The sequence below is a fragment of the Canis aureus genome, chromosome 38 (assembly GCF_053574225.1).
Source record: "Canis aureus isolate CA01 chromosome 38, VMU_Caureus_v.1.0, whole genome shotgun sequence".
NCBI lineage: Eukaryota > Metazoa > Chordata > Mammalia > Carnivora > Canidae > Canis > Canis aureus.
The window spans coordinates 6634583-6662452 of NC_135648.1; the positions used below are offsets into that span (position 1 = coordinate 6634583).

The window sequence follows — 27870 nt, forward strand, 5'->3', positions numbered from 1 at the left end:
GGAGTTCCTCTTCAAGTCATACCTTGTGCTCCTTTTACAGACACAAGGCCCAAGGCCAGAGGTGAACTGATGGGCCCCGGGTCACCTGGCCGCAGGATAGGGCTCCCTCCCTGAGTTCCCATCCCATAGGGCTGGCTCCCAACTGCCTTCCCAGGAAGGCTGAGGCCTGGAGAGCAGAAAGAGCTTCTAGGACTAGAACTCATCTGGTTCCCCAATCCCCTCTCAGCATTAGCATTCACCTTCTGTTAGCCAACAAAAGGACACATTTACAACTGTCTGGAGTTCGACTTGAAAACCCTTTTCACAGGTTTCCAGGGAAATTACTCCAAGTGGCCTTGATGGGTTAAAATGATTTTAACACACCCAGTCGCCTTCGGCTCCTTCCGTGGCATCTGCTACAAGCAGCAGAGTACATGAGTACCTGATGTTTAGCTTCTTTGGAAATAAAAGATTCCAAACAAGATGGTGCAGAGGGGCAAAGCCCCCTATCTACCCGCAATCATATTTAAGAGAACAAACCACCAATCTGAGGCCCATGATGAGCCTCTGTTCTCTGTGTGGGAGATTTCTCAGAGCTATGAGATCAACTGACCCCTCGAATGATCTAACGTTTATCCCGGAAGAGTATCAAGTGGAAGCTGACCCTCCTTTTCTCCCTCCTCCCAACTGTGTCCCCTCAGAGGGCTGTTTCCCTCCTCCTGACCATTTACAAGCCTTTACATTCTCTGCATTTCCACTTCTACCACATATTCCTCTTGGACAGAGACCAATGAATAGTCTCAGGAGAAGTTAAAGACCATCGGCATTCCCAATATAAGTGGTCAAGAGAATAAAGGATGTGTGTGCTATCAACATGAGGGACACCCCCACCCTCCCTACCCCAAAGCCTTGCCAAGGCCATACGTCTCACAGGTGCATGGTTTCCCGGGCCCAGAGAGCTCCTGAGCAGCTCAGACACAAGTCTGAATTTCAAGAGTGACATTTCCGAGCCAAGGGAGGAAAGTTAAGGATGGGAGAGAAGACCGGTCACCAAAGCCAGCTTCGTGTGGAGTTCAGCCATTGGGTCCCCTATTCCTTGTCCCTCTGAACTCGGCCCGCCCTTCTCAGTGGAGTCAGCTCCTCATGGCTTAAAGAAGACAACCGACATGTATGGTGTCAGGCACTGGGTGGGGTTCTGGCCATCGAAGCTGGAGATAGTCCTTGCCTTCACATTCTTTGAGAACCTGGACCAGGTTCTATCTGTATGGCCTATTTAAATCCTCACATAACTAGAAGATCAGATTATCCGTGTTTTATACACGCAGCATCGCCAACTCCGAGAAGCTAAGCAACTGGTCCAAAGACACGCAGGAAGTAAGTGAGGCAGCTGGGCTTTGAACTTGTGTGTGTCTGTGTGCTTTCCACCACACCATGCTGCCTCCAAAGCCTGGGGACTGTTTTTCACTGCGGTTGCTGGCCAGCTGTGCATCACCCCGCCAGTGGGTGCCCAGCGGCTGCAGGAACATGGGCGGAGACACAGACTCACTGGATGTGCTGCCCAGGGTGTTGGAAAGCTGAAGGTCGTTTGGAGAGGAGAGGGCAGAGGGTGGAAATGAGGGAAGAACAAACCCGATTTGTGTGGAAATACAATTGTGTATGTTAGTGTGAATTATTGGGATTGATCTTGGCTGGTGAGAGTCCCAGATGTACAGACAACTGTGCTCACTTGGGCCCCAGGGGCTCCTGAACAGAGGAGGGATATCCCCAAGGGCCATTGCAAGGGCTGCCGAAGACAGCAAAAGCACAAGATTCCAGTGGCACCTGGAGTGAGGTAGGCGGGTGAGGACAGGACCTGAGAGCTGTTTCCGAGAGAAAAGGTGGGCGGTGAGCTGAAGACCTCCACCGTGAGCTGACAGGTAACCCGGATGAGTGGCTGCACCCTGGGGCAGAGGGGTCAGCCTGACTCTTGGATCCCCCGGCCACGTATGCAAATGCCATTTCTCTTGTCCTTTGCAGCTAAGTCTCCAACACCTCTCTATCTCCATCTATTCGCCCACACTTGGTGGAGGGAGGAAGTGAGGATGGAAGTGACCACAGTAAGGCAGACACACCCCAGAGCTTCGGTTCAGAGTACCTGCTCCTGATCTCACTCCTCACTACGAGTATCACCACCAGGCCCACCGCGAAAATCTTCAGGGTCTGGGGCAAGAACAGAAAAAGCCCACAGGCCATATCAGTAAATATTGAAGAGTTACAAATCAGGCCTACAAATGGCTAGGTAAAAAATGTACTGTTCTCCTGCCTGGGATATTATACATCCTCCTATCTGGAAGAGCAGATTCCAATTCAGAATTTTCAGAGTCCACATATTTACAGGTTGAGCCATGGTGGCAAGGGATGGCGCACCCATGGATGTGGACCTCATGGTCAGGGAGGGGCCACACCCACGTGGTGGGACATCGAAGTCCACCTGGGGCCTCTGATTCCCAAGGCAGTGGAGGCCACCCACAGGAGGCTGACCTGGGGGGAAAGCTCCCCATGGGTCCTGGAAGCAGGTTTGAAGCAGTTTCAGTGGGGAATTCTGGGGTCCTGGATCCCTGAAGCATGGCTTAGAAGGGGGAGTATGGAAACGTATGTCTCCTTGGCCATTCAGAGCTCCATGCCCTGTGGCACAGGCCCTCTAAGGCATGGAGCCCAGGACAAGGGTGCAAGAGTGGTAACGCCCTTCGCTGACCCCCATGGGGTGCCACATACTAACAGGCAAGCCAAGCATTGTACATGGGCTAATTTATTTAATTCTCACAACTCCAGGACATAGGTACTATTCTTATCACCATTCCACAGATGGGGACCCTGTGACACACAGCAGGGAAGCCACTGCATGCCCAAGGTAACAAGTGATGGACGGAGCCAGGTTGTCTGGCTGCCCTATCAACTACCCCTCTCCCCCTCCTCACATGGAAGAGCTCACCTGCGGGACATGTGAGGCTCACGCAGCAGCCACTGCAGAGAGACACAGAGCCACGAGACAGCTCCCAATGAGGCACGATAGAGTGCTTGCTGTATACTCGAGGCCAGAATGCTTGTGACAACTCTCCCACACCCCCATCTCTCTGCTTTGCTGAATCATAGATTAATTCCCAGACCTGGGAGGGAGATTTGCTGAGGCATCGTTGTGAAGCACGGGTAGTGAGTTAGCGGATGGGGTGTGTGTGCCTCCGCCAGGAATAAGGAATGGAATCATCCCTACGGGAGAGGATAGGCCCAGTTGGAGGGCACTTGTGGGCTGATGCCACAGCTGATAACCGGGAGGAGGCTACACTGCCCAGGTCCACCTGAAGCATGAGACATAGAAGGTGGATGATCGAGGGTTCCAGCAGCTGGTGATGGTAGCCACTCTTGAACTGGGGGAAAATCCAAGCCAAAGAAAAGGAAGCTACTACACCTCATCTTAGAAGTCCGACCCACCTCTACCTGAATCAGATAATGAAGGGGAAGAAAAACCCCATGAGTGTGATATTTACGTATGTTTGTAAAGTGTGTCATCCAACTGTGTGTCAACAGGCTGGTATCTTAGGTCATAACGGACATCAGGACAGAGACAGCTGGGACCCACTCGCAAATGGTTAAAAAAAAAATCAGTCTGGAGGTGATAAGCATCACAGATCTGGATTCAAATGCTCCCACTCTCCGTTAGTGGCTGTGTGCCACTCTACCTTCTGAACCCTGGCATTCTAGCCCGTAATGTAGCAACGGAAAAGTATCTCCCAGGATCACCGTGAGAATTCAGTGAAGTCACATTTGTAAAGTCTCTGGGACATAGAACGTGCTTGGACAACATGCCATTTCCCCACCTTGAGGCCCTCCTGGGAGCCTTTGTGCTCTTGCGAAGTGCAGGGTCCTGGGTGCAGGGTCCCGGGTGTAGGATCTCGGGTGCAGGGTCCAGGGTCCTGTGTGTAGGGTCTCGGGTGCAGGGTTCACGGTCTCAGGTGTAGGGTCTAGGGTGCAGGGTCTTGGGTGCAGGGTCTGGGGTCCAGGGTCTCAGGTGCAGGGTCCTTTGTGTAGGGTCTCGGGTGCAGGGTCCAGGGTGCAGGGTCTTGGGTGCAGGGCTCAGGGTCTCAGGTGCAGGGTCCAGGGTCTCAGATGAAGGGTCCAGGGTGCAGGGTCCAGGGTCTGAGGTGCAGGGTCCGGGGTGCAGGGTCTAAGGTTCATGTTGGTTCCAGCTGCGGGAGGCCCTCTTCTGCAGGGATGCCGCGAGGTGGGGAACCGAACCGAGGTCCAGCTGAGAGGCCCAGGAGGAAGGCACAAAAGCAGCACAGGGCAGGGTCTGCTTTTGATCAGGAGCCGCTCTAAAGGAAGGTGGGAAACCAGACAGAAGCATCTCAAGGAAGTCCCGGGGGAAGTCCCAGGGCCCTGGGTGGCCCAGCGGGTGAGCGTCTGCCTTCGGCCCAGGGCGTGACCCCGGGGTCCCGGGACGAGTTCTGCATGGGGCTCCCCGCGAGGAGCCTGCTTCTCTCTCTGCCTGTCTCTGCCTCTCTCTCTGTGTCTTTCATGAATAAATAAACATAATCTTAAAAAATATATATATATAAATAAATAAAAGAAGTCCCCCGTGGCGGGCGGGGACAGCAGAGCAGTACCGCCGGCACCAGGGCGGCTGCAGGGGGGCGGGGCGGGGCCCAGCGGGGGCTCCCTCCGCGCCTGCGCACTCCCCGCCAGCTCGGCCCCTCCCACCGGGCGGGTCCAGGAGCGCGGGGCCGGACGCTCTGCAGCCCGAGTCGGTGTGGCCGCGGCTCCTGGCGCCGCAGCGTTTCTAGAATCCGCTGCCTTGTCTTGCTACTTGGAGGCCTGTCTGCACCCACCGACGTGGGGCTCGAGCTCGGACCCCGAGGGGAGGAGCCGCGTGCTCTCCCGAGGAGCCGGCCAGGCCCCCGCGCCGCCGCTGCCGCCGGGGCGGACCCCACGCGTCCCCCTGGACCCCTCCCGCTGCCCGGGGCCCCCAACGCACGGCCGACCCCAACTGAACGCCTTCAGCAGCAACTCGCGGCTCAGACGAGGAAACTCCGGCCCCCCCGAGGGCGGCCCAGCAGTCAGGCCTGCTTCCTCTGCAAATGTCACAGACCAACCAGAGATCTTGTTTTTTTTGTTTTTTTTGTTTTTTTAAGGGTTTATTGGCAGGAGGTGGGGAATTTCACAGCCCAGAAGGAAGAACTACGGGAACCAGGGTAGGTGACTCCTCCACGGGGCGGGGCCTCCACTCCCCCGGAAGCACATGCTTCCATGCGGCAGGGCCTCCCCCCCCCCCCCCCCGCCCCGGAAGAACACGCCTCCATGGGGGGCGGGGCCTCCACTCCCCGGAAGCACACACGTCCACGGGGCGGGGCCTCCTCCCCCGCCCTCCCCCCCGGAAGCACATGCCTCCATGGGGCAGGGCCTCTACTACCCCGGGAAACACACTCCTCCATGGGGCGTGGCCTCCGCTCCCCCGGAAGCACATGCCTCCAGCCACGCACCAGGGGGTCAAGCGCCCCGCTCCCAGCTGGTTCCAGTTCCGGTTCCGGTGAAAGGCCGGGAGAACTGGCCAGCTCGGGTCACCCGTCTCCATCCCTCTTGCACTCTGGCCGCAGTGGTGTTTGAGCCCCACTCTTGGGCCTACCAAAGCGGGGAGAAGAGTGGGATCTGGGGGAAAAACAAGTCAGAAGGGTAAAGACCAAAGCCCCCCAGGATCTGAGCTCACGGTCAGCTTAGCGCCTCGCTACTCAGGGTCCCTCCTGGAACCGTACGCTCTGGCGACACCAGCCTCCTGCACTCCCTCGTGCTCGCCTGTCTCCTGCTCAGGGTTTTCAACACCCCCTTCCTGGACCGTCTATACCTTCTTTGCATGGATAATGCCTATTCATCCTTGTATTATTTTTTTTTTAAGATTTTATTTATTTATTCATGAGAGACACAGAGAGAGAGAGAGAGGCAGAGACACAGGCAGAAGAAGGCGGCTCCATGCAGGGAGCCCGACGTGGGACTCGATCCTGGGACCCCAGGATCACGCCCTGGGCCGAAGGCAGACGCTCAACCTGCGGAGCCACCCGGGGATCCCCCCTACTCATCCTCCTAGATTCAGTGCTTTGTCACCTCTTCCAGGAATCCTTCCTAGAGCCTTGGGGTAGATCAGATATCCCTCCTGAGCTCCTGGCACACCTGCGCACCTTTACGGCTTACCGCAGAATGTCCCTGGACAACAATAACGATAGCAGCAAAGACACACCTATATAATGTTCATTTGCCACGTGCCAGGCACTGTTCTAGGCAGTGACACACTTGAATCCATTTGCTCCTCACAGCAACCCTGCGAGGCAGGCATACTGCTCATCCTCCTTTTATGAAGCAAAGACACCGAGGCGCAGAAGCTAGATCGCAAAGCTAGCACTCAGCGGAGCCGGGTTCAAACCCGGGGCCCATGACTCTGAGCCTGTGCTCCTAGCTGTTGTGCCCAGAAAAGGCTTCACGGGCTGCAGTCTGCCCTCCAGGGCGGGGATGGCGACAGTCACCCTCACTCCTGGCTATGACAGAGTCCGCACTAACAAAATACCGTCTGATGGATCTGATGGAACTGAATAGAACTTTCTCCGTTGGGCGGCTGGCGGACGAGGAGGGAAGGAGAAAAGACTCCATGGAGCTGGATTTTGCAGACCCATGGAAGGAATGGAGTCAGAGGCCAAACTACCTGTGTCCCGGCAAACCACACAAGCTGGCCAGAGCCCCGCTGCCCACCGCCTATTTCTGCCAAACGCCTCTGGATGGCTCGGCCATACTTTCTCTGCACCTTGTGTCTATATTCTTTAAGTGAATTTGGTTTTCTCTGTGGTTAATGGAGGCTTACCTCATGGCACGAACGAAGGCTTCTACAACTGAGCTCCCACAGTTGTGTTTTTTCCTTAACATAACATGATAAGGCCAGCGTTGGGGTGTGCAGTGATTTTTCGCCTGGAGATTTTCACCTGGAGCCAGGGCATTCTTCCTTGTTTTAGTTTTGCTTTCCATCAGGTGCTGGCCCAGTGGTAACTCATTGCTGCTCCTAAATAAGTGATCAAATGTGCCCTGACTTGATTTCTCCAGTTGTGATGAAGCTGACCCTATTAACCCACCTCAGTGGGCCTCGGGGCCCAGTAAAAGGGTACACTTGTTTCTACTAGCAAGGCATGTGGCCAAGGAGGGGCTGCCACCACAATGGACGGGTCACTACATGTGGCAAGTGTTTCCCTCTGGTAGGGCCTGAATTCAAACTACAACATGGCAGCAAATTAATTAATATGAAAGTCAGATACAATGAGCGCGGCTTTTTCTTGAGTCCTTGCCATGGGTCAGGCTTTGAGCTAAGCTATTAACAAGTACCATCTAATTTAATCCTTGTAAATCTGTGTCAATCCTTTCAATGGTACAACAAGCACCCACTTATGCCAGACTCTGCATTGGGTCCTTGGGACTGAGTAGAGAACAAAACAAAGATCTTTGACTTGAATAGAGAGAGCAAGCAGTAGACATAATACGAGTAAACTACAAGGTAAACCACATCGTAGGTTAGGGATAGAACAGTAGAGGTGAGTGGCCGGAAGTGCCGGGGGGGATGGTCTAGCTAGGGTTTATTGAGAAGATGCTATTTGAACAAACATTTATTGGAAGTGAGGGGGTTGGCCACGTGGAGAATGGGAGAAGATGATTCTGGGCAAAGCAAAAGGCCAGTGGGAAGGCCTCAAGGTGGGACTGTGCCAGGGGGTGCTCAGGGCGCAGCAAGGAGGCTCGGGAGGTGGGGGAGGTGTGAGCACTGGGAAGATAAGCAGCAGAGGTAGTGAGGGGCCACATCACACAGGCTCTTGCAGGTCACAGTTACAAGCCACTTCATAGAAGAGGAAACTGAGGCAGAGCAAGATGATGCCAAATGTGATGTGACCTAAAAGTAGCAAGTTTCAGAGCTGAGATTGACCCCAGGGGCAGGGAGGACTCTACATCAGAGCCCAGGTGTCCATCCTGATGCTAGAGACACCCCCCCTCCCTCCACATGGCAACCAAAACTGCTGCTGCTGGTTTCTATTTTTATTTTTTTAATGATTGATTTATATAAGAGAGAGCACACACAAGCACATGGAGGGGAGGCGCAGAGGGAGAGAATCTCCAACAGACTCCCTGCTGAGTGTGGAGCCCGATGTGGGGCTCGAACTCACGACCTACGAGATCATGACCTGAGCTGAAACCAAGAGTCAGACAACTGACCGAGCCCCCCAGGCGCCCCACACCAAAGCTTCCTGATGTCCTCCTATGTCAACCAAGTTAGGCCTGAGGGGACCCAAGACTCAGAAAAGTCTGAGCTGGAAGGAATCCCAGAGATGATCTCATCCAGTTCTGGTGCCGCGGGGAGAATAACAGAGGCCTCAACTCCTACCCTGCTGGGCAACGGGATATCCAAATAGGACAGGTATCCTCATCTGCAAAATGCAGACATCCACCCCTCCTTGGAGGGAGTGTGTATTAAATGAAATGATGTGTGCACAAGGGCTGTGACAGTACCGACAGCTCCCCTTTCCTGGCCTGTCTCCTCCCCCTGCTTCTTGGAGCTGCAGTCACTGACGACCATGTCTGAGCTCCACCCTGCCCCGGATGGGGACAGGATCTGTATCAGCAGGTTCCACACAATCGCCACCAATCAAGGGCGGAGCTTGGGATTTTGCTGGGAATGTGGAGCATTGTCCCCCCACCTGTCCCCACACACGGCAAGCGCACTGTCCTCCCTGAGGGCCGGGATCTGGTGCCCCGGAGGCCCCCAGTCTTGAGTCTCTACTATTCCTCTTCCATCAGCTGGAGCCCTCCTGGATGCACGCAGAGTTCTGCTCAAAGCATTGGATACGCAATAGGTGCTCGATAAGTGGTTGTTACTGTTGTTACTAATAGTGCAATGGAATTTGCTGCCACCAAAAGTGTATCAGGCAAGTCATGTACCTCTGTGCACCCCAGTCTTCCCTGAAATATGGGCTTAATACCCACGCTAGTTTCCGTCACAGCAACAGCCTGGGCTCATACTGATGAAAAAGTTCATTCAATTGTGGAAAGCTACACACACGGAAGCCACTGTTTTCAGGTATCAGCTGGAGAACAGCAGAGGTGGTTTCCAGCAGGATCCCACCGCCCACATCCACGAGCCAGAGCCTGGGGGACCTGGTCCTTGGGCCTCTCCTGTTTTCCCACTGGGAGCAAACCTGGGCCAGGGCTGTCAGCCAAGACCGCCTTCTCCCCTGTGGTGGCCCCAGAGAAGCACACAGCATCCCTGTGGCTGGTTAGCAGATAAATATTAATAACTAAAAATGTATGTAGGATGGATGATGGATGGGTGTCCTGGGAGCCATCGCTTTGATTGCCCCTCCTTGGACACATTTAAGGATCAACGTGATAATTACAGAGAGCTGGAACAAAATGATAAAAAGCCTAGGGAGGGGTAAAGCAAAGTCCAAGGGAGGAAAAATACACCAATCGGGTCACCTGCGGAGAGGACACGATGCAAATGTGGCTGAGGTGGCCCTGGAGGGCAGAAGCCTTTGGTAGGGATACCCTGCTCGTGCTCCAAGAGTCCCAGCTCCTTTTTCCTGCCTGGTGGTGTGAGCAGTGGCAGGAAGCCCAGCGGTACCAATTCGGGCTCAGAGTGCTTGCTGTGGGCACACGACAGTGTATATAGACTCAGGGCGTCCTGGTGTATTGTTAGAATATTCGGAAAAAACAGCATATGGCACATGCTCCGCATGCGATTCTGTTCCTGCTGTTAACTTAGTTAATTCCAAACTCTGATTCTTTCTGCTTACAAAAAGGTGCTTTGCACAGGGACGAAGGCCCCAGACTGAACCTCTTCTCTTTTTCTCTCACCGAATGTTATTTTTTGAGGGTCACGTAAATAGTCCCTAAAAACATTATAAATAGATTTGAGAAGCCTATCCCCACTGAAGAAAACAAAGCCCTGAGCAAACAAGCACGTGCTTTTTCCCACAGGAAGCGTGTGAGCCCGGCCCAGGCACGGGAGTGGAAGCCTCTGGCAAACTCACATGATTAATGCTCTTCCCCGGCGCCTCGCCAGGGCCCACGGTTCCTGATTCCTGGTCCTTCCTCTGTCCCTCCTGTTCTATTAACGGCCTCATCTTTGTCAGGGATCCAGAGTCCACATTTTTGTCCCTCTGCCTCCTCCCCACCCTCCCTCACCAGTCACCAGTCCTGCTGCTTCCCTGTCCCTCTTCCTTCGTTCGCCCTCTGCTCCCCACTCCCACGGCCATCACTCTCATTCAGGCCACGAGGCATCTGGTTCTCGGCTTCCCCTCACTCCGGTCTACTCCAGACACTGCCACCAAATGCTTGAAACACGGCTCTGACTGCACCACTCCACTGCTCAGACACCTCCCATAGCTCCCCACTCTCAACATTAAGGGCAGCTGGCACAGCTGATGTGCAGAGCCTTCAGAAGCTGGCCACCAGGTCTCATCTCTGGCTGCCTCGTCCTCTCATCCTCTGTGGTTCTCTGCCCTGAGGAGCATCACACTGCTCCCTGTGCTCAGAACACCTGCCGGCTGCGCTGTCCCGTGTCTGCTGTCCCACACCTGCCTGCTGAAATCCTACTCAACCCCCAGGGCCCATCCCCAACATCAGCTCTCCCATGAAGTGTTTCCTCTCTGCCATCTGAGCACCTCTTCCTGGTCTCAGGTAAGGGAGCTCTGCATTCCAGTCACTTCTCTGCTGAAAAATTCCTCCCACTAGAATTTATCACCCATGAAAACAGGCACTGCTCCTCATCTTTTCGGCTCTTCACTTCACACACAGTAGATATTACACACATGAAAAGAAAGACACTTGAACTGCACGAAGGTAAAGCACAGACAGACATACCACATTTCCTGCTGGATCACATAGGGGCCTGGCTTAGAATACGCGGTTTCTTCTTTCTGCTTCTGCATAATTATGGTCAGAGCAGAGAAGACCAAAATGCTAACGGATGCTGATGGTGGCACCAGGATGGTCTGCATTTACACCGGTGGTTATTCTGTGTATCCCAGTAATCCTAGGAGCTAATGCAGTGGCTCCCAGCTGGGGGGCGATGTTGCCCCCCAGGGGACACATGGCAATGTCTGTAGATGCTTCAGGTTGTCACAATGGGGAGGTGCTACTAGCATCTAGTGGGTAGAGGCCCAGGAGGGGGCTAACCACCCTACAATTCACAGCCCCCACAACAAAGAATCATTCAAGCCAAAGTGTCCATAAGGCTCCTGTTTAGAAACCCTGAACTATTGTAAAATAGGCACTATTAACCCCATGATGGGGCTAAAGAAACTGAGGCACAAACATGGCAGGCGACTCTCCCAAGATAACACAGCTATTTAAGTAGCAGAAATAGATCTACCCCCTGGCTCCTTGATTCCCAGCTGTGTCCCTTCTCCTGACTTATCTGTATAGACAGACACCACGGCACAAACTCAAAAGCACTGGACCCAACTGAGACTGCTGCTACTAAGCCTGGTAGATGTTAAAGTGATCGCAGGGATGTGGGCAAGGTCAAACAATTTGGCCCATCAACCCCTCTCCGGAGCTAGGATGCTTTTTTAGAGTCCCTCTAAATTACACAAGACAGTGGAAAGCCAAACAAGAGGTCCAGTGGGCAGCGAATCCTCATCCTAGTAGGCAGAGCCAGACTGCTCTGGCACTGAAGCGACTCCACGGGGCCATGCTGGGAAGCGAGTCAGGGAAAGGAAGCTACCTCCCTTTCCTGTCCCTGGAGAGCTAAGCCCTCGACGACGCAGTGGCTTTGCTGAGACCCAAGAGCATCCAGATTGGCTTTCCTCACTCTAAGCATGGTGATGAAGCCTGAGAAGCAGCCCATGGTGAGTCGGCATCCAGTGGTGGGAATGCCATGCTGGGAAACCCCACGACGCCGTGGTTACTAGATTCCTTGACTCAAGAGAGCAGAAGGGCAGCATGCTGGCACGGAGGAGGAGGGGCCCAACAGACACAGATGCCACTTTTTCTGAGTATTTGGGCCCATGTCCCAGAACCTGCCATCTGTGGGGAAGCAATGGGATGGAAAGGGGTTGAAGAAGACTGATGGGCAGTGGGCATCTGGGGGCACAAGCACTTCAGAAAGTGCCTGCAGGGCCGCCTGGCAGGATTATCTTGGGGGCTCCAGTGGACACAGCTGAATTCCTGGAGAAGACAACATTGGGCAGATTTGGGCACAATGTGAGGACAACAGTATAAAATCACATGAAGTTCCATGTCACTGGGATCAGGGGTAAGCTGTGTGATTGCTAAAGCATGTTCAAGAAGTTCCTAACCGGATACCTCCAAGATCCTCTATGTCTGATGAAGGAAAATGCAAAGGTGGTGGCTGTGTGCTGATTACAGGGCCTGAGCCTCAGCAGCATGGCTGCCTAGGATGGGAGGCAGGACTTGGAAAAACTCAGCCCCACATCACAGGAGACATTCAGCTGGATGCAGAAGACCTCAGCCTCCCAGCGACAGTGACAGGCATCGCTTGTGCTCCGATCAGAGCCGTCGACTTCGGTTGAGAAAGACTCCTTCAATCCGAGGCTGAAAGTCAGGAAGGCCATAATCACTCACCTATGGACGGTCTTCTCCAGGTTCTACAATTTGTTAGCAGATGTCTCTACAGTGAGAGCAACAGGCTGTGAAGCCCGGGCACGTAGTAGCTGTCGCTATTAAATAAAACTCATAAAACGAATATGGGATGTTCAGTGTTATCATGACCGTTGTGTTACGTGGGGGTGAAGCAGTTCACGTGTATAACTGGAAGGTGCTTGGGTTTTCTGTTCTCACTTGGCTACTTAGAGGGCATAATTCAGGATCTCTGCTCTACCCCCGACACTCAACAGGGTGAGGACTGCAACACTGGCTGTTGACCGACATCCAAAATCTGGCACCGCAACTGAACAGCGTGACCTTGGACAAGTCATTGAAATTTCACGTGGCCGTTCCCTCACCTGTCACGGGGGCATACTCCTACTCCTACTTCCCTTGGCGGGGTAGTAGTTGAGGATGAAGCGAGATGACTGTAACTTGCCTTCCACAGGGTCTGCGCACGGTAAGTGGCTGGTGAACGTCAGCCCTCGTGACAAAGGGCTTTCCCATATGTCACCTCTTTTCCCGGGTACCACCATAAGGTACAGCAGCAGGAGATCCCCCCCCACCGCTCCAGTGTAGTAGGATTCTTGACCTCACGGTTGTTCCCTCCTGCCAAATTGTTCTACTTAATTAGACAAGGACTCTCATGTTAGGATGAAGTCGACCAAGTTCTTGCTTCTAGTTGCCTTCCATAAAGGAACCACTCTAATATATTTATATATATATATTACATACATTTATATAAATATATAAAATATATTTCATATATATATATATTGCATCAACCATGCGAACCAGGTGGTTCACTTGGTTGCTAACTGCCCGGAAGTATTACTAGATAAGCAGTGGCTCAAGTTACCATGCCAGCTTATTAGTGTGATCAAATAATGCGTTGTGGTATGCGTTGTGGTATCCGCCGGCTTTCCTGCGTGAACCATGGCGAAAGCAGTAAGAGAAGTTTGTAGGGGTGTCCACAGTGCTACTTATACCTTCTGGGATATGGAAACAATCTCTGGGGCCGATCTCAGGTCACCAGCAGTGCTGGGAATTTGTTGGAGAACTTGCACTGCCAACGATGAGCGGAGGTACGAATTGTGTGTGTGTGAACCTGGCAGGATCTTGGCAGGGCAGGAGGCATTGCTGACTCTGGGAATGGCCAAGTGGCCCTCCTCTTCTCTTTGAGGATAGGATACCTCCTGGAGTCTGCACCTGTGTTCTTCTCTTGGCCTCCTGCATGGGGAACAAGGGCAGGGCTTCGCAGAGCTGACTGCCTTGATCCAGCAGCTGCATGCAGTGCCTGAAACTCCTACTATCAAGGGCCCCCATCGGTCTTCTGCAAGGGTAGGTTCTGCAAATTCTAGGGAGAGAATGCATGTTATTTCAGAATTCTAGGTTTAGAGTTACACCTTCCCAAAGATGCACGCTAGAGGTGTGCACAAGATCTTTAGTGAAACAAAAAACCTGCAATTTACAAATTCTGCTGGCAGGTGACAGCCACATGACCCAGACTGGAAGACCCGCTACCTCCTATGGGATCTGTCCCCAAACCCCACAGGTGTGATTCTGCTATCTCTATGGACTTAGGAGAATGTATACAACTTTAAAGCAACATAAATCCACCAAGCTGAGAAATCTTAAAGAATATAGAACCCCGTGGATATGATGTGGAACACCAAATCTGATTTGTATTGGTTAGAAATGGTTTCTGATGCAAACCCCAGGCCTGTCTAATTGGAGTGGGTTCTGTACAGCTGCAGGCTGCTGTTTCTTGGCTGGCCACTGGCGTGGAGGAGCTTGCCACCCTAATCATCCTGTTCGGAACCTCTGCCACCTTCTGTGAGCATTATGATGTACTGAGCACTCCCTTTATACTAGGAACTGGATGAGACTTCATGCCGCGAACTGGACGAGACTTCATGCCGCTCACTGCCACCTCGCCACAATCCCACAAGCTCTACATTATCATCTCTGTCTTACCAGTGAGAGATGGACTCAGCTGGTGACAGAGCCACATCCAAACTTGGACTTGCCCAACAACCCCCACATACCAGGCTCACCCCTGCATGTCGCCCACTTCCTTTACCAGGTTCAAAGAAGAGGAATATACCAGGGTTTCCCTGATGCTGACAGGTCTTTCCTGGTGCTGTCCCCATGGTGCTCCTTTCCCCCCAGAAGGGGGAAGTCCTCTACTTGATCCCTCTTGAAAAATAAGGCAAAGCAGTCCCCCCACCCTCTCCTATTCTTTCATTCCAGGCACTCCCGGAATGAGTGTGCATATTGAATTTATTTCTAAATCTTCCCACCAGTGGGACCTCAGGGGAGCTTGCATCCAACTCCCTCTCTTCGTGATATGATAAACCAGGCAGGAGAGGTACAGTGACACCCGAGGGTCAGGCAATGAGTTGGCAGAGGCAGGACCAGAGCTCAGGGGTTTCCCATCTCATAGCTGGCCTCTAGGACGCCCTATATTTTCCAAATCATGTCAAAGCATTCTGAAGAAGTGGCCAATTGAAAGGGACCAGAATGTGAAAATAAAATAATTAATAATAATAATAATAATAATAATAATAATTAGATTAAACTGGTTAAACTGGCTTAACAAGAGTGGAGGATGAAAATTTAAAACACCTCAGTAGATCAGACCAGCATTCACCCCACCTTACAGGGAACCCTTGACAGTGGTATCACAGAGGATCATGGGAAAATATGGGAGACACATCTAGAATGTTAACTTTAAGCACTTAGGAAATGTCCCCTAACTTCCATTTAATAACCCCATTTATATCTGTCATCCATGACTCTCTGAAAGTTCATTCCTGGAATCTATTTATAATTTCAGCCCATACTGTTTCTTGGAGTAAGGATTCTTGCACATTTACTACCTACAGCGTAAAGTACTACTTCCTTTTATTTGGCCTAAAACTATCAAGTTCTCTGGCTCTGCTCAGCAGGGCAGGATGAGAAGTCATTAACATCTTTCACCTGAAGAATTATTTTTAAAGAAGCTAATTAAGTCTACAATGAAAACAGGTATATTACTATGCAAAAACATTAATTAGGTCAATTTTGAGGTTCCTACAAGTGCCCTAAAAGAGTTCAGGCCACCTACCGGGCCTTACCTTCTCCAAATGACTTCCAGGTAGAACCTACTTTGGTAAGAATTGTCTTTTCTTTTTTTTTTAAAGGAATTTTCTTTAGTCACCTACGTGGACATGATTTATGGCTGCCCCAGAGGAAAAATGAAAAAAAGTCAGCCAAGGGGCAGGGATATATAATCTCCAACTACAGTGTAACAGCAATGAAATCTTCAAAAACACATTCTTTTGTTCTCAAAGTCCAAAATTTTCACTTCTGAACAAAGAGTGTATTGGGAATGACTCCAAGAGCTGAGGCTGGGAGATGGGATGGCAAAGGAAACACCATCCCGATGGAGCTTCAGGTTGCATTACCTGAATCCTTCTGGATCACCACTTATAATGAAAGCATGCATCACCCCATGTCTGTTTCACTATCAATAAGGGATAAGCTTTCATTGCTTTTCTATTCAGTCCAATGGTATAAGACATGCTGGGTAAAGACATTCTCCTTGAAGATTCAAAGAAAGGGCAGATGGATGGCACTGTCTGAATCTCCTTCTGTGGCCAGCCGAGGAGAGAGATGGAGAGGCACCCGAGCCAGGGGGAATCCCAAAGAGAACAATTTCCATCATGGGCCCAGGGTTCTCCAGCACAGGCCCAGACACAGCACTTAACACCAAGGCACCTGTCAACTGGGGAGGGGAGAGGTGGTCGGTGCCTAAATGAGTTTCTCTTTCCCCTGAAGAGTCACATTCTGAGTGTGCTCTGCAAAGACAGCGCAAAGGTTAATCATCCAAGGTATTTCAGAGTCAGTACAGACCAAACCCTTTTTTTGAAAGTTGGTTTTGCTATTAGGGAGAGATCTAGTCTCCCAAGACCACAGAAATCCCTAGGGGTTCCTGCACTCACAAGGTGGAGAGGGGGAAAAATGAAGAAACATGGCAAAGCCTCAGCAGTAAATCTTTTCAAACAGCCCCTTTGAGGGAGACTTGCCATTCACCCGGATTTTTAGGTGGGCTAAGTGCAGTCTTCACCAAACTTTGCTAGCGATGTGCTTGTCCAGGGGACCAGCTGGGAACTAGCGGAGGACCCAGAGGATGTAACAGAGCGAGGCCGTAAGAATCCTGATGCACAGAGCAAGGCAGAGATTTGATAAGAGTTCAGTCTTCTACCAATGTCGGAACTCACAGCATGTTTTTTTCCGAGAAGCACTGAGTGTTTTCCAGATGACACATTCATCTTCCCAGAGCCCGGGGAATGGAAAGCCGGAGGCCGCAGGGGCAGGGGTGTGGGGCTGAGGAGGCAGACCTCTCAGGGTGTGCTCACCCCGCCCCCCACCCCAGAGAGCCGATGGGTGGTGCGGGTACCAGGACAGCCCTATCCTCATGCCTCGTCCTTCCGCTCCGTTGCTGCCCTTGCTGCCAACCCTCCTGCCGGGGTCACTACAAACCGTGACCCTCACCTTTCTCTCTTTACAGCAGCCTGACTTTGCTGATAAGCAATAAGCCAAAATAAGAGACTTCAAAGAGTGGATAAGGGGGGAAAGGGGCCACGGGAAGATCTGCCAAAAGAAAAAAAGCAATGAGCTCACGGAGCATGAGTCTTGCCTTCTGTCCCTGGCCCCGGGGCTCCCCTGCCCGAAAACGGGGCGGTGTGTCTGTTCCAGATCAACGGGCCTGGCTCCCTTCTCAGCCTCCGTATGGGAAGACAATGGAGATATCTAGTGGTGAGCTCAGGGTGCTGGCCTGAGCAAACTGAACAGTGCCCACCCCTACGCCTTAGGACAGCGCCTGGCTCAGGGCGCACCCCGGAGTGTCTGCTATGGGGTCGTACTTGCATCGCATTCTCCGGCTTGGAAAGTGTTTGCTGACTTTCTCCCCTTCACTCCCCATAACTACCACACAGTAGGGGCCAGTAGGGGCCCTGACACTGTAGTGAAACATGAGACAAAGAGCAAGAGGAGGGACGTGCACCTACATCTTCCCATTCTGTTACTCTCATTAATCTCCAGAAAAGAGAGGGTCTGACCTGGTGAAAAGAGCATGGGGTGCAGGTGGGAAGAACAGGTTCTGATGCCCAGGATGGCCAGAAAGGAACCTGGAGATCTAGCGGAGAGATGGCACGGGAGTTCCTTTTATATGCCAACTCCGATTTTCAGCAGTGGCCTTACGACAAGAGCCAGGAGGACCCTGGGGCTGCTCAGTGGGGCAGTGTGCTGTGATAGATTAGCCATGTCAGCCCCAGACATGGTAAGAGCTGATGGGACCAGGATGTCACTATGTCACCACGATGTCATCCATTGGCTGTATTTTCTTTTTCCAGTGTTCCTATTTCTTTTGTAGCCAATTAAATGAATTTCATCAGAAAATTAATCTATTCTACGTTATACAGCTGGATTGTAGCTGTGCCGAGATTTGAATCCAGGCCTCTGAACTACAAGTCCAGTACCGTCTTCACTATGTCATGCTGTCCAGGTCCTAATACCAGTTATGTTCCCATAAATGTGGATGCATGGGTTCTCCCCTGCCTCCGTTTCTTCACTTGCAGATTAGAGGAGATCATCCCTGTTTTCTCCATCTCACAGAATTACTGGCAATCAAACAAAAGGCCAGAATCCCAGCACTCTGAGCTCCCAGGCCCGTGTTCTTGCTGCTGCACCCTGTTGCTATCAATAGACATGAAAACACTGAAAGGCAGAAGCGGCCCTAAAAATGCAGAGTAGTAGTATGGGAAGCGAGGAGTCTGAAGCCCTAGGTTCTGCTTCAGTTGCATCTGCTCCACACCTGGTGGCTTTCTCTCCACAGCCCCACATGCAGAAGCTCAGGAAGGAGGAGAACGGAAGAGAACCAAGGCTAACAATGGAGGCAGCACCCCCGCCCCCTGACGACTCCCCAGGGGCAGCTGCTTCTGGGGATGTCCAGAAGCTGCATCCTCTCATATCCCTCTCAGCCCTCTGTCCTGCCCTCCAGAGTGGCTGTCCCAGACCTAGTCACCACACTAAGCGGTGTTCCTGGAACCCGGGACGCTGCAGTTCAAAAGAGGATGATGACAGTAGGGCCTGGGGATAGTGGGGCTGGAGGTCCTGGGTCTCCACTTGCGGGCTCCCCTTTGTCTCCTTCTTCTGCTCCCTCCTCATCAAAGTCTCCATCTAAGGAGTAAGTAAGCTTCCACTGCTCTCAATCCTGTCTTTCCCTCCTCCTGACACCCTAATTGGTCCAACCACGTTGCCCATCTTCTGTGGTTCTCTTCAGGCTCAACAACATGTCAACTTCAAGGAAAGGCAACCACCTCCCCTTCCCCACATGCATATTCCAGTAGTGGTTTTTGGTGTTGCGCATAAAAATAGTCCCTGCACCTGCCTCATCTCTCCTCATAGGATGGGAGTTGCTGGAGAGTGGAGGTCGCGATTCGGCCTAGAGTTGTCTGAAAAAAAGGGAGATCACCCATCTTAACTAGCCTCAGACTCATAGGATTGTAGGGCTGAAAGGAACTAGGATGTTCATCTTGTCTAGTCAACCACATAAGTCCTAAAAGTATCCTTGAACACAGAGACCTGCCTAGCTCCCACGCAGCCCATTTTGGGGTTCCAAGAAGCTCCCACCCATCATGTTTATGTTTCGATTGTCTCCACTAGCTAGAACGTAAACTCCACAAGGATGAGGAATTTTGTCTATTTTATTCATTACTGCATCTCCAATGCCTAGAATAGTGCTTGGCATGTGGCAAGTACTTAATAAATACTTGTTGAATTAATTAATAATTGGTTTTGTTTCTAGCCTTTGGGGTCTTTCAAAAGAGCTTAAACATTTTTGCCTGCTATATGATGGTGTCTCAAATAATTCAAGACACCTGCCATGTCTTCTCCCTCCCTAAGCTCTTACAGTCCCTTGAACGTTACCTGAAGAATATCCTGATCCTTTGCCACCTCGGGATGTTCTCTGAATGTGCTCCAGAATCACAAAGCAAGGAGGACACCTGGAATTTCCCCAGCTAGCCCATGCTGTCATTCTACAGGCTATGATCTGGTCTTTGGACACCAAAGCCCAGGCTGCCTCGCCACCTTGTAACCAAAAGCAGCTACGTTAGAGGGGCATGAAGCACTCCCAAAGTGGATGCCGTCTTCACGTGTGGGCCGTGCTCCCCTGACATAGAGGGCCGGGCCAGTAAACAGATGGAGAACTCCCAAAGGGCTCACCTGTGGTAGTCCCAACAGAACACATAAGATGCATGGAGATGGTCTCTGCCCTCAGAGTCTGCAGTGGGACAAATGGATAAGTCAACGTGCAATTACATCCTAGCGAGATAAATCGTCGATGCCCTATCATGAACACACCAGAGGCTTGCTCTGTGCGCTTTACTCTGGTGACTGAGCAAGACATTCCTCTCTCTGAACATCCTTGGAGCCTTAAACAACTGAAGGAAGACAGTGGAGTGTTTCTACCTGTACATTTTTCACATCATTTTGAAACTCCCAAAGACAGATTTTCTGAAAGCTGTTGTGACTGTTTACTCTGTGTTGGGAGCTGGGCCCATAATAGGTCTTCAACAACTGTTTGTTAGATAAGTAGCTGCAGGATCTTCACAAAAACTCTACAAGGTAAGCATGTTTAGCCCCATTTTACAGAAGAGGGAAGTGTGTTGCCACTTGGAGGTGAGGACAGGTACATATCTACATAGGGCCTGGCAAAGGATAACCACAGATAGCTGGCAGCAACTGGATGCACAGCCCATGACAGCATTGTCTTTTGCAAGCACTGACGGATGCAAAGCTGGACATGCCAAACATGGTCTGCAAGTGTCCTGGACTCTGGAGGAGGGAGACTGCTCTGGGCTGGATTGTGTGGAGACTGGGGGGAACAGGCAGGCTTCCAGTGCTGGGCTGGTCCTACAAAGCTGTGGTGCTCTCTGCATCCCAGTTTCCTTGCTCTGGACACAGTTCTCCTCTGATCAGACTGGTGGTGAGGGTCAGTGGCACTGTGGCAGCCAGTCCTGCTCTGACCCGAGGCATGCTGGCATGGAAGGGGACCATGGCCTAGAGATCTCTACAAAGGTAGCTCAGTAGGACACATTGCACGATGGAAAGTAATTGTCGGGGAGGTGGTGTCAGACTATGCTTAAAGGAGGTTCTAGTGTCCTGAACTCAGGTCTATAGCATTTTGGGGCTCTGCCCCCAGAAATCCACTTCCAACCTGGGATCTCCCAGATGACTGATTCCTTTGAGTCACCTCTACCATCCAGCTCTGGGAAGAGTATGTAACTGAAGCTAAGACACAGGGTGGCAAGAAGCCTTGAGCCCACGGAGAGGTACTTACTTGGTCCCTCTCTTCAAGAGGTCTGGAGTCCAGCTGGGACAATGGGGAGGCCCTGTGTCAGGACTGACCATCAATCAAAGAAACTGGCTTTGTTTGTTATTTAAGGAATTATCCTACTCTAGGTTTGTGTATAATCTTGTTTACTTCCTCAACCAAGACACAAGTGCCCCAAGGGTGGAGGTTTTGTCTTCTAAGTCTCTGACCCCATGGTTCTAACTAATAGAAGGCATTCTAGGCCTGTTGTAGAGTGATGGGTGGGCAACTGGCTGAATCAAGTGGATTAGTCTTAAATCAGAGTCCCATAGGCCTAGAAGGATGGACCGGCTGAAGGGTTAACTGCAAAGAGATGTGGTCCTGCCTGGAGCTGGGCCACATGGCCAGTTCCAGGATTCAAGTGTGAGTAGCACACAGCTTCTCAGGTCAAGGAGCTCAATCCAGAAAGGGCTATGGTTCAATCAACAGTACAGGAGGCCACAGAGCCTGTATGAAAGACACAGAATGGTTATGAAAATGCAGACTCTGAAGCCAGATCAGGAGTTCAAATCCCAACTCTAAAGAGATATGTGATCTTGAGCAAATACTTCAATTTCTCTCTGTCTCAAGTTCCTCATCTAGAGGTGGCCATAATAATAACAGCTCCCAGGATCGTTGGATCGAGAATTACATGAGTTGAGATATATGAAATATCTGGAAACACATGCGTGCTGGCTATCAATGTGTGGTAGAGGCTGGGGGCAGGGGGCGGGGAGGGAGACCTCATCCAGACTTGGGGTTGGGGGAGGATGCCAGACAAGCTCTCTGGGGAGACGAACAGGTGGAGAGAAGAAGGTGGGCAGGTGTGAGAAAGATTAGGTTAAGGGACAGGATTGGCAGATGCTCAAACACCACCAGCGATAATTCGGGTGGAGCCCTGAACCAAGTCCAGGCCTGTGCTGAGCGCTGGGCTCCGATTCCTCCCCAAACCCTCCAAGCCTCCTGTGGGTAGGGTGGGCGGGAGCCCTCAGGGGCTGCAAGACAGAAGAGACACAACCTGCTACCTTACCTTGGACCAGAATAAAGGAGAAAGGGGACTTCCCGAAGGAATGAGTGACATGAGGCAAAATAGCTGACAAAAGGCAGAGCAGAGATCCTGAAACCAAATCAGCAGGTCCAGCATCCAGGGCTCCCACGGGATAAAGGGACTGTTGAGTATCTGCTTCTCATTACTCAGGAAATGGACACCAGAACTCAAAACTGCTTGATAGTCTGTCAAACGTGTGTGTGTGCGTGTGTGTGTGTGTGTGTGTGTGTGTGTGTGTCTGTATAGAGGATGACGGAGGAGAACGGGAGGGGGAGAGGGAGCAGGGAGGGAGAGTATGTTTTCACAGACCCAGGCACGCTCACTCAGCTGGGGTGAAAGTGCTGAGTAAGGGAAGGGTCTGGGAGTGGTTCTGCTCCTCTTTATGAATGATCTTGATGTGGGTGTCACAGGAATGAAATCAACAGATGGCAATAAATTTGTAGGAAATGAAAGAGACGGGTTTAAATCCAGGATCACAAGAACCCTTAAACTGCTTCTATGCAAGAGAGGCCTATGAACACTAAATATTTCCTAAAGGATTAGCTCAATTCCCGGAGGTGGGAGGCAGGGATGGGGAGGAGGAGCTGGCTGTCCTCAGCACCAAGCATCAGAGCCTCAAGGGGCGGCGGAGGGGGGAGCAGAGAGAGGTCTCCCATTCATCTGAAGCTGTGCCGGCTCTTGACAGACAGGCAGTGGGCGGCTGTTTATCTCTCAAACTTCAGCTATTTTCTTCAGTAACAAGGTGTAAACTAACTTTCCTCGGGGCATAATTTCCAGCTTCAAGGGAGAAAGAGGACATCAAAGTGGAGAGCCCGCACTTGAAGGAGGGACCTGCCATTTCTTTGTGGAAAAAAAAAAACCCTCTCTCTTTTCCCCTCCCTGACCTCACCCAGAGGCTGCTCTGGGACTTCATCTTCCTACCAAAAAAATAAATAAAAATAAAAAAAAGCAATCGTCTATTTCAACTCCTGCCTATGTAAAGGAGAAGTTTTGAGTTTCTTTGAAAAAGCCAGACATGGGATGGGCAGGAGGAGGGCTCAACACCATCTGCTAGGCTTGACTATCATTTCAAAGGCCCAAGGCACACGTTAGTTCCTTGATTCTCACAGTATGCCAAAAAAGACAGGTGCTAGGGGGCCCCCAGTGGTTGAATCCATCTAAGTCCACATAAAGGATGTGCCCCCTAGAGGGCCCTGGAATGAAGAAGGTGACCCCTGTCTGATATCCACAGACTCAGGCGGCCCAAGGACTGCAGGAATCACCATTCCTACTTCAGACTCTTATCTTTTCCACCAAGACTGTTTCCAGCACATTCGCTTTTCCAAATCACAGTTGTGTTCTAACCATGGAACCAAGGTGAGGCTTGACATATTGGATGTTTCTACCTGTCTCACTAACCTGTCTGAATGGCAAAGAGTTGTCCCAGAGTGCGTCTGGTGTCTTGCCTACCAGGGCATTCAGCAGGTTGGGTCCAGATGCCACCATGGCATCAGCACTTTGCTCAGGCTTCCAAAGGGAAAGGAGGTTTTTCAACGGGCAAGGGAGGGGTTTGGAAGGGCCTGTGTGGTACAGGACACCCACCTGCTTCTGAGTTTCCTGGGGGAGAGGGAACGATGAGTCAGATGTTTTCTCAAATCCCCTTTCAGCTGCTTTGTGACTTTAAGAGAGGCCACAAAGCATTATCTTGGCAAAAGTCAGCAAAATGCTCGTTTTGGATCTGTATATTGTCAAAAGACAAGCTCAAGTGAGACACATTTTTGGCACCAAATGGAGCCCATCTATGCAAGTTTTCCAAATGAAAGGTGACTGGCTCTTCTTGGGTGGCTGCCCATCAAGCTGATGCTCAAATGCAGAACCCAAGGGCTAGAAGGATGGCAAAGTGGACAAAGTGTGCACCATGAGTTAGAAGAAGCTTGGTTAGACATATCTCTTGCCTTCTGGCCTTGGACATGTCACATAACTCTCCTAGGTCTTGGTTTCTTCATTTGCAAAAATAAAAAATAAAATAAAATAAAGGAGAGAGCCTACCTCCCTATCTTTGTCTTACAGCTATGTTGAGGGCAGAGGGAATGTTATGAGCAAAAGCACTTTGTGAGTTTCTGTTACCAACATGAAGGATGGTTATTATTAACATGGCCTGCAAGGTCTAGAATCTTCCCTGAGGGCAATTCATGGGAATGCTCTGGGCCTTTAGTACAATGGACTGATGTTTCAGAGTTACTGCCATGGACACTGTGTTGAAAAGGCTTTTGACCTCAAGGGCCAATTTCTAGCTTCTCCGCTCAGGGTTTTATGACATCTGGGACCACAGAGCATTATGTTTATTTAGGATCCTGTCTGAATCACTTTTTGTACCTGTGAATTAAAGTTATTGATTATTGGGTCAGGGTGGCACATTAAGTTGATGTTCAAATTCAGAACCCAGACAGCCCGTAGGATAGTAAAGTGGACAAATCGCGGGGAATGAGGCTCAGGGGACATCTCCGCCTATCTCAGCACAGGTAAACAGCCTCCTGAGCATTAGCATGCATTTCATTTTGGCTCACAGGGCCTGCAGTTATCCTGAGTTTCCTCTTTGAAGCTTTGGGTCCCTTGCCTTCGTCAGTATTCAGCGCTCGAGCTCAGCTGATGACATTGTGATAATGACCCCTCTACTCAGTCGCTGTAGGTCTCATCCCTGGTCAAGCATGCACATAAAGCCATCAGGGTTCCTAAAATTTCTGAGCTCTTAATCTAATCCAAGGGCTTTGAGCTCTGGGTCTGGGGTTTAGGAGACACCAGATCGAGGGGTTGATGAGCAGAGAGAAAGCCATTCTGGGAGATGTGGTCAGGAAAGAGCAAAGTGCAGCCTAGTAAGTGCAGCAATGGACAGGAGGAAGGGAAATTTGCTGACAACCAGCACAGGGAAGGCAGGCTCTGCATGAGGTAAAGATGAACAGTCCTAGGGCCTCTATTGAGGGTAACAACTGGCATCTTTTACTGGAACCCTGTGGTTCTGGGGGTTCAAACAAAGCAGGCATGATGCGAGGATAACAATGCCTAGATGGGAAGTCCTCCTGTGGCTGTTGCCCACTCATGTAGACTTTCTCTGGGAACAAGAGTCCCGAGGATGAGCAAGTTTGAACCCGTAAGGACACTTTAGGGACCTGGTATAATTTTGCGTGCAGAACAACTTATGGTGGTCTTTCAGTGGTCTCTATCAGTCTTTTGAGTTCCACCTCCTCTGGGCAGGCCTCCCTGACTACAAAGCCCACAGTGGACCCCGCTGAGTGCCAAGCACCCAGGTGCATAATAACATCAGCTGGCTGATTTAGCTGTATGAAGGGTTTATACACAACCACAAGATCTTCTGCACAGTATGAAAGATTTCCTAGCATAGCTCCTGGCATCTACCATGTATTCAACAAATATTTTGTCCAAATGTATTCAACAAATATTTTGTCCATTTAGTTATTTGTTCACCCATTTGTATTTATGTTTTTTATTTTTTATTTTATTTTTTTAAATTTTTTAAAATTTTTATTTATGTTTTTTAAGGATCTGTTTATTTTTAGAGAGAGAGAGAGAGAGAGAACATCAATGGAAGGGAGGAGGGAAGGGCAGAGGGAGAGAGAATGAGAATCTCAAGCAGACTCCCTGCTGAGCACAAAGCCTGCTCCATCCATGACCCTAAGATCATGACCTGAACTGAAGTCAAGAGTTAGACACTTAACAAACTGAGCCAGCCAGGCGCCCTTCTTCCATTTTTAAAAACATTAAACAAAAACATGGCATGCCTGTAATGCATCAGGCACTGTTATAAGCATGTTATAAATGTTAACTCATGTACGCTTCCTAACAACTTTATGGAGTAGGTGCCCCCATTATGGATGGGGGGAGTAGAGGTTTAGAGAGGCACCTGAACTCCCTGAATTGCCGTACATAGCTAGTAAGAACTACATATGGAGCTACATACAGAGCCTCCATATGGAGGCTCAGAGTCCGTGCTTTCATGTTTTGTGGCCTCCAGTCAAAGAGGAGTTAAGGGCAGTGAGTTTCAGGAGACGATTGGCTCTGAACCCCATGCCCTCTCCACCGTGGCGCCCTCTGCCTGGAAATTTAATGCTTCATCCACAACAATGACAACAAATCTCTAGCTTCACCCAACTCCACCACATGGAAACCCCAGCTGAATGCAAAGTAGGGTGTGAGGGGTCTAAAGAGCTAGTAACATAAAAAGCACAACTCCTTGATATATTTTTTTTTAAAGAGTGTTTTGTTGGCTTACAGAAAAATCCTGGACTACCTGTCACGTACTTGCAGTTTGGTAAGAATGTTTGCAATAAATAGTTTTGTGATCAGGTGTTCAAATTATTTGCTGTTCCCAGCCTCCTCTGCTTGGAATCTTAAGGTTAATTTCCTCTTAGGTGAAGCAATAGTCCTAGTAATGCTGTACTGATACTAGTGGTCAGAAGCATGGCTTTGGAGTCCTTTGAACCTGGTGTTCAATTGTGGTTCTAGCACTGGTTTGGGCAAATCACATGATTTGAAGAGCCTCCGTCTCTTTTTTTTTTTTTTTTTTTTTTGAGCCTCCGTCTCTTTATGTGTCTAACAGAGATGACAGGAATTGAAGCGAGTTGTAATGAGATACATCTGTGTGAAGCCTCTAGGATGTCACGTTCATCCTATGCCTATCAGGTAGCGAATCAATGAAGGAATGGATGACTGCATAACAGTCACATGGGCAAGGTATGGCTCAGCTCTCTGATGGCTACCACATGCACACAATGTAGGAAACAACTCATTCTGCCCCTCGGAGCCAGGAGGCCCAGCTGAGAGAGGAGGCTCAGACCCTATGTTCCCAAAATAGCACCTGTCCAGGCTAGGTGATTCCTGCCGACCATCACTGCATTGCACAGTGTGTTTCTCGGGGGAATGATAACGTTTGCATAAAAAATTAAACTCACTGAATTGTGATAAAAACAGACATGTGTTACAATAAACTCAATCCTTGAAGGATCTCAGCTGGTCTGCCTCTTAGCTATTTGTGTGACTATAGACAATTCCCTTTACCTCGTTGCACATCTGTGCAGTTGTTTTAACCTGAGAAATAGAGTAGTCAGATTGGGGAGCTCCAAGGTCTTTCTGGCTTCTAAAGTTCAATAGCCATTTCTTTTTTAGCAATTGCTTAAGGGAGCAATCGTTTTGGAATCAGGTGGCAAGTGTGGCCACTTCCTAACTGTGTAAACTTGCCAAATCACTTGTTTCCGGAGCCTTGGTTTTCTCCCTTGTTCCACAGACAATGAGAGCACGAGCTCAAAGACTAAGCCTGAGCCTCAGCAGAAGTAACTATGGAAAAGCAGTTTGGTAAATGCTACAGTTCCAGCCTCGCCTTTTGTTACTGGATTGTAGTTTTATGTGACCCCAACTGCCTTGAGATCCCCACACCCCAGAGTAGCTCGATGCAGGGGATCCTCATCCCCATCCCCACATCTGAGAGAGCCAGCCCAAGGGGCATGCAGGCAATGCCAGGCGTTGTGTGCCCTCTCAAGGGTCCCTGGTTCCACCTTCCAAACAGCAGACAGCTTTGCTTCCCCGCCCCCTCCCTCCTCCTGTTGGTCCTTCTCAGAGCCATCTGGAAGAGAAGGAGGCAAACAAGCTCACCACCTGCCAGAAGCCAAATGCCAGTACAAAATGAGCCTCAGGGGTCAGGCCCAGGGAAAGAGAAGAGCGGAGAAACCTGCTGTAACTCCTTCTGAGTTCCTGATGCTACCGAGGGATGCTGAGGATGGCTGTGCTCAGGGAG

The 27870-nt window shown here is 50.6% G+C and overlaps 1 protein-coding gene and 2 long non-coding RNA genes across 4 annotated transcripts in view; 1 reads left to right on the forward strand and 2 right to left on the reverse strand.

Moving 5' to 3' along the window:
- FAM78B (family with sequence similarity 78 member B) overlaps positions 1-27870 on the reverse strand; it is an 88297-nt gene that overhangs the window by 45835 nt on the left and 14592 nt on the right. The window lies entirely within an intron of this gene.
- Positions 3834-13260, reverse strand: LOC144307232 (uncharacterized). Its single transcript, XR_013374158.1, has 3 exons — positions 10891-13260; positions 6857-7051; positions 3834-4326 (listed from the first exon to the last, which is right to left on the reverse strand). It is a non-coding gene; the product is annotated as an uncharacterized LOC144307232 (long non-coding RNA).
- LOC144307231 (uncharacterized) lies at positions 4727-26344 on the forward strand. The gene is made up of 3 exons (XR_013374157.1): positions 4727-5204; positions 12888-13096; positions 15822-26344. It is a non-coding gene; the product is annotated as an uncharacterized LOC144307231 (long non-coding RNA).